The sequence below is a fragment of the Euphorbia lathyris genome, chromosome 5, assembly GCF_963576675.1.
Source record: "Euphorbia lathyris chromosome 5, ddEupLath1.1, whole genome shotgun sequence".
Lineage (NCBI taxonomy): Eukaryota > Viridiplantae > Streptophyta > Magnoliopsida > Malpighiales > Euphorbiaceae > Euphorbia > Euphorbia lathyris.
In genome coordinates, this window is record NC_088914.1 from 46,876,132 (window position 1) to 46,884,030 (window position 7,899).

A 7,899-nucleotide genomic window follows, 5' to 3' on the forward strand; every position below is an offset into this window, starting at 1 on the left:
TACATAATCAACATTACATTCTTAGAAATCTCTTTCAAGAAGTGTGTAATCAAAGATAAAAGCAAAGGAATATGAGAAATAACCATAAAAGACACAATATGCTCCAATCTACCATCTGATATGAAATGACCTTTCAAACTTCCAAATTTGATCTCCACTTATCAAAATAAGGAACTAAATGTCAGGAAGCTTGTGTTAAAAAAAAAAAAATTTATCCAACGATTCCATCTCCAGTAAAATGTGATTTTCTATAGTTGGACAAAATAGAGAAAATTAAAAAATTTCTCTCATCTCCTTCTCTTTTGTGGTTGTGGTTGTGTTATTATCCTTAATTTGCTCTTAAGCTTATTCCTTGAATACTCTAGGTTTAAGTATGGGCCAAAGAGTGTTTAGGCTCTCTTCATAGGTCAGAAATGCCAAATAAATCTCCCCTTTTCTAACTATGAGGAGGAGTTCGCCATTCCGAAGATGGAACAACACACCTTGAGCTTCTCCCTTATTAAAATATTCATCAACATATTGAAACGATTATTAGCAGTGTGAGCTTTTTCAATCTCAAACAACCCTTTTCCAAGAGCAGCTCAGTAGAAAATAATTAGGCGGAATAATTTTCTATTAACCTTCAAAGGATATTTATACAGATTATAGAATCCTATATGTGGTAGAATAGTCATACAAAACAGACTTCTATATGTGGTAGGATAGTTATACAGAACAGACTCTTATATATGGTAGGACAGTTATACAAGAGACTAAAAAGGAAAGAAATTAAACAAGAATTTAACGCCAACTAACAACCCATACATCAACACTTCTCTCAAGTTGGTGCATATATATTACACATGCCCAACTTGGATAATGTTTTATAGAACTGACTACTTGAGACCGCGTGAGTCATTATATCTACTAGTTGGTCTATACTTTTTCTGTATGGAATTTCAATTTCACCAGAATCCAAATTGTATTTAATGTAGTTCATGCCAAGTTCTACATGCTTAGTTCTGTTATGTTGAATTGGATTGTTTGCCATCTCAATGGTTGTCATATTGTCGCAGAAGAAGACCATATGTTTTTTTGGTCCATACAAGTTCTTGTAAGAGAATCTTCAACCAAGTGAGTTCGATTGGTCCATGATGCATTGCACAATACTCTACTTTAGCACAAGCTACCAAGTTTTCTCCCACAAATGATAAGTAGCCTAAAGTAGATTTTATGTCGTGTTTGTCTCCGGAAAAATCAGAATCTGTATATGCCACAATATCTAGATGATCATTCTTAGTGAACATGACACATTTTCTTGGAGAAGATTTGAGATAAGCTAAAATCTGATTTATTGCATTCATGTGACACTTACTCAGATTATGCATAAACTGGCTCACAACGCCAACTACATATGTCAAATCAGGTCTAGTGTGAGTAAAAATAATAATTTCCCACAATTCTCCAGTACCTTTCTTTGTTGGTCGGAACTTGATCTGGATAGGTGGACAACCCATGATTAACTTCAATAGGAGTATATATTGGCTTGCATGCCGAATATCCGGATTCTGCCAAAAGATCCAAAACATACTTCCATTGAGAGAGAAAAACTCCTTGCTTTGACGAGATACTTCTATAACTAAGAAGTATTTTAGAGCTCCGAGATCCTTCATATCAAACTCCTTAGCTAAGTAATTTCGAAGCTTCTCGATTTCATTATCATTATTGCCTGTAACAATCATGTCATCAACATAGACAAGAAGTAAGGTAATATTTTTTATGGTTTCTTCTGTAAAACGAAGTATGATTGTCGAGAGCTTGTTTGAATCCATACTTCTTCATGGCGTAACTTAATCTCCCAAACCATGCTTGCCGTCCTCAACCTACACACATTGCCTTTTTCTAAATCAAATCCTAGAGGAGGATCCATATAAACTTCCTCAGTCAAGTTACCATGAAGAAAGGCATTTTTTTACGTCAAATTGCCTCAATGACCAATCTAAATTGACTGCAAGTGATAGTACAACTCGAACAATATTCATTTTTTCCACTAGAGCAAAAGTCTTTTGGTAATCGATGCCACATGTTTGTGTATAACCTTTGGCAACTAGCATGGCCTTGTACCTTTCTGTTGTTCTACCTGACATGTATTTAACTGTAAATACCCACTTACATCCCATAGTTTGTTTTTCTTAATGCATGTTCGATATCTCCCAAGTAGCATTTTTCTGAAGAGCTGTCATTTCTTCTTCCATCATTGCATTCCATTTTGGGTCTGCTAAGGCTTCCTGAAAATTATTAGGAATTGAATCCGAAGATAACCAGAGAGGAAATGCCAGATTTACTTGAGATAGGTATGATATTATACAAAGTTGGATGCTGGATAAGCAATATTAGAAGAGTTAGAGAACCCAAACCTATCTGGTTCTTTTCACTCACGAGTAGGAAATCTTTTAACCTGGTCGTTATTATTAGAAGAAATCAGAACAACATATTGATCCAAACAATAGTTTTGGTTTCCAGGGAACTGGAGATTTACCTCAAAGCCAATCTTTGAAGAGTTATATGAGAGGAGGATACTTCTGTTGAAATAGTCTAGCTGGTGTCTCTCTTTTAGAGTCGGTCACATTGTCATCACCACTTTGTTCATCATATTGCCAGAACCTCTTTTCTGCTAACTGTAATTGTTTCTCTTCCTTATAATTAATCTCCCTTTGAAGTGGAATAAGTGACACGTCCCTAGAAAAATAATACTTTTTTTTCATAAAACTCCATATCCATGGAAACGTAGTATTTGTTTGTAGGTGGATGAAAGCATTTATATCCTTTTTTGAGTTTTGGAATAACTTAGGAAAACACATTTGAGTGCTCGTGGATCAAGTTTATCATAATGTATGGAGTGAACATAAACATACAGACACAACCAAAGATTTTGGGAAAAATATTTAAACAAGAAGGAATAGAGTGAAATTTAGAGAGCATCCTTAAAGGAGTTTGGAAGTCAAGACAATGAGAAGGCATGCGATTAAGAAGAAAAAAGCAGTCATGACCAGGGCCGGCTCGGGACTATTTGAGGCCCTAGGCAAGATACGAAATGTGGACCTTTTATACATAAGTAAAATTATATATATTCATGTAAAACTAAAAGTTTAATATTTATCTAAAAATTGCTCTAGCCTTTTGAGTTACAAAATCACTAATTAAACTTTTATATTCAATGTCCTTTAATGTCTCATTTTCAATAGATAATAAAGCTAATCCATTTAATCTTTCTTGAGACATAACATAACGCAAATAATTTTTAATCAATTTTTATAGGAATTGTTAGCAAAGGTCGATAAATAATAAAAGTGTTCGGAAACGAGTTTATTCTTTTAATAAAAGATAGTATTTTTAAAGGAGAATCATTTTCTAAAACTACCTTAATACTTTTAACTCTGGAAATAAATCACGACCATCTATATCAAAGTGAGCATCATGTTCTAATAAATCACTTAGTTCAAGACATTTTTTCTCCAAATCAATGTCATTTATGGATTTTAATTTCTCTGAACTAAATAAAAACCCAATTTTTTTATCACGATAAAAAGTAATTTTTTACCTGTTGCTTGTAGACGTTTCGTTAGGATGAAGATAAATATAACCCGTTTGTTTCAGCTGCTCCTGTTTGCTGTTTGCTGTTGCTGTTACAGATAGGCAGCAGATATTAGTTGATTTTTTGTCTAAAAAGCAGATGTTTGGAATTTTTACCAAACGCTTTTTGTCTCCTGTTTAAACTTGAAAGGTAAAAAATAGTTCCGAAAAATGAAAACAAACGGGCACATAGTGTATAAAACTTAATCGAGACTAGTTGTGAATGAAAAGTTTACAATTTTTTTTATACCGTTAAAGTAAAAAAAAAAGTTAATATGGATTTGATGTAAATATAATATTGGATTTGGAGGGTTTGTATAGAGGAATAAGACTACCCATTAATTTGTTTTATTTGACTTATTCATGCTAATATTCCGTTCCTATATGATATATATAAATTCTTTTTACAGATCTGTAATTTATATCCTGTATATATATTGAAGTTCCAGGATGAGCCTAATTGATGATATGTGATATAATTTTTTTTGGAAATTTATAACCTATTATACTGAACTCAAAAATATATATGAGGCCCCAATTTTTTGGGGCCCTAGGCAGTGGGCTTGGCTGCCTTAAAGGCAAGCCGGCCCTGGTCATGACACCATCAACCCAAAAAGTTTTTGGAACATGCATAATGAAACATAAGGCCTCGCTATTTCAAGAATGTGTATATTCTTATGTTGTATTATACCATTCTGGTGTGGTGTGTAAGCACATGTAGTTTAGTGAAGTATGTCATGTTGTGTCATGAAAACAATAAGAGATTGCTTCATAAACTCACAACCATTATCAGAATGAAACACTTTGATTGGTAACCAAATTGAGTAAGAATCACTCTTTAAAATTGAGGAATAAGTTGTATAACATCATTCTTAGATTTCATTAAATATACCCATGTTAGTCTAGTGCAATCATCAATAAAAGACACAAAATATTTGTAACCCAAAGGAGAGATAGTAGAAAAAGGCCCCCAAACATTTGTATGAACATATGAAAAAGGAACAATGCTTTTATTAAAGCTGACTTTGAAAGGAACGCGGTGATTTTTTTGGCATAAATGCATTGTTCACATCGCAAACTTGCAATTGGAACATTCTTAAACAAATGAGGGAACAAGTGTTCTAAATATGAAAAAGATGAATGGCCTAAATGATAATGTCGGGTGGTGTGCTTGATGAGCAGTTGCATAATAACAAATTTGTTATCTTTTGACAGTTTTAAGGCTTTTATTTCGCGATTAAATCACGATTTTCAAGAAGAGTTTATGCACAAAGAAATAACATAATTTCCAAAGGTGTTAAAGGGCGTTTATGAAGTTTGTGGGCTTGTAATGTGAGTTAGCAAAGGAAAAGGTATATCAGGCTTCAAATGGGCTTAACTAGCACAATGTGTAAGGTTTTTTTGCCAATAAAAAATGTCTTAAATATGAAAAGGCCTAAACTTAGATGCCTTTATCATGTCATGACTTTAGTTGGACACGTGTAGCTTTGACTTAAATGTGAAAAAGATGCACAAATCAACAAATGCAAGTATGACTCTCAACAAGAAACTTTGAGCAAATTTGAAGTGAAATGCTCTTGTGAAGGCTCAAAATACCTCACAAATAAAGTTAGCTTTTTGTTCATTTACTGACTCATATTTCAACATGTTCAATACCAAAAACGCATACAAGTATACTTTTCAAAGCTATCTATTCTTGTTCACAGTTCCTATACTTTCAAACTTTTATTCAAAATGCACTTTTTAGGATGGATGGCTATCAAAATGAAATTTTTCCCTATCAAAGTTAACTACCTAAGAGAATCGAATCTACTTTTACTTTGTTTCATCAAAATTCTTTTAGCACAAAGCAAAAATTCAAAAACATGGGCAGTTTTAATATCAAAACACAATAAAAATAGAAAAAAACAAAGAAAACATGCAACTAAACACACTTAAAACAAATAAAAACATAAAGAAAATAAACACATGGAAGCAATAAAAACAAAAACACATTAAATCATACAATCTTTATACTAGTTCTCTCTTCTCACACTTTGAGCATACATTTAATCAAAAAAGCATGAATGTAAAACGAAAAAATGGGGAAAAATTAGAAAAATATACTCCCTCCCAACCATGTTGGCATGCTGAGTACTCAATACAATTATCATATTGTTGATGTTTTTGGAGAGACTATACTCGGAGATCTTGCATGTTATAGGTGAGGGTGGCAATGTTGTTTGAGTTCCTTTAGTCTTGCTCGTCGGGATGTAAATCTATTAGTCAAGCTGGATACTTGGGAAATTATGAAGATGGACGAGTTGTATTTAGCTCACCGAGCTGCACTCTCTCCTTAATGAGCAAGGCGTTTTTTTTTGCAGTTTTGATGCTGTTGAAAGAGTATTCTACACAAAATCAAACAAAATAAAATAAAAATTTGGGCTGCCTCTCAAGAAACGCTTAAAGTTTTAAGTAGGTTAAAACTTTGACTTTTTCCCAAATGAATTAGGGTGGATTCTCGGTGTTATCAGATTCTATACGAAGCTCATCTAGCCCATCTTCATACTTCTTAGGTCTCTGACTGATGTGGTGAAATATGGACTCTAGCAAGTATACTAGGTTAGTGTAGTGTTGGTAAAACCAAGAATCATTTCCATATGGATTGAGAATCAAACTTTGTGAATCATTACCTTAACAGATAGAAAATATTAAGTGAGATTTATGTGTTGTCGAACTAAGCATATGAGATAATACAATAAAGAGTGAATAAATCAGATTAACTAAGGCACATGCCTAACACAGACAAGAACATGTAATTGTGTTGCACAACTGTTCCAATTATACAAGAATGTTCAGAATTCATGGTTCAGGTCTCTTTCATCTTAAGTCACTGGTCTCCCATACTCCAGGGATACTGTGGGCACAGAATAATCAAGTCTCCATGCATCATTTATACCCACGCATTAAGTTCATGAAAGCATTTCATAAAAGAAAACCCTAATGGATGACTATATGCGTCTCCATCCCTAATGATACATACAAATAGATATTTCCGCAACTCGAGAGCACTCTCATGCCATCCCTCATCGCTTTAACAAAGATTGATCAAGTTTAAGCATTTAAGAACCCTATTTAGAACCATTCGTAAGAAACATTATTCATTAATAGAACAAAAGTACTTACAAGAACCAATCAAGGCTGACCAGACCTGTTAAGACAACTACTCACTCATTGTCATGAGTGAACAACCACTTGGCAAGATAAAAACGACTCCCTTAAGGTTGCAGCTTTAACTTCTGTAATAACTATGGTGGTTTTCGGATCAAATCCCTCCACTAACCACATAAGTTTCCTTAAATACTTACACAAAATTAAACCTAAGTTAAAAGGCAAAAGTGCCAAACAAATGTTCATTACAAAATGAGATCAAATCTCAACCATAGGATGAACTACTAATGATTGTAAATCTTGCAAGTGTATATTAGTTGTAATCCATATATCTTTTACTCTCTCTCTCTCTCTCTCTCTCTGTTAAGCCCAAAATATACCTAACATATCATTAGTATTTACATTAGTTTTGCTACGAATTCGTACTGTTTATATCTGTTTAGCGTACTTTTACGTCCGAATATGTTTCTTTCATGCAAGGTACCTAAATATTTGGTAAAAACCAAATAGGAACGAAAAGAGGTTAAAAACTAAAGAAAACCTCAAAGACGACGAAAATCAAACGCGTCGAAACGAGGACGAGGATGAAGTCAGAAACGGAGAAATATCCTTCGTGTCGCGACCGAGAATCCTCCATTCTCGGTCGCGACACGCATCGCCCAGTTCTTTCCCTTACCATTTCGAAGACTTAATATATGTTCCCCCATTCTCGGCCGAGAATATACATTCTCGGTAAGTTCAGATTTCCAGGAAACATACTTCGCACATGTTCGTTTTCGACGAAACACGTCCGTTCGATTGGATAAGAACGCCTCTTCACAAGCAGACACGTTCCTTAGACACAACTCCTCAACATCTATAAATAGAGAGTTGATTTCAGAGTTAAGATATATTGAAGAGAAGACTTAGTATAGAATTAATGCAGAAATTCTGAGTCAAGCGATTCAGAGTTAGAAGTTCGATTTTGTAAAAAGCAATATGATGTACACACATTGTTTATCAAATAATTACAAACACAGTAGCATTTAGATTTGTTCATATTAGTTTACATTTTGGTAGTAGATAGACCAATCTCTATTCCGAAGATTCAGCGAGAAGATTTAGTAGAGGATTCGCCCCAGGAGCCTGACAAACTCT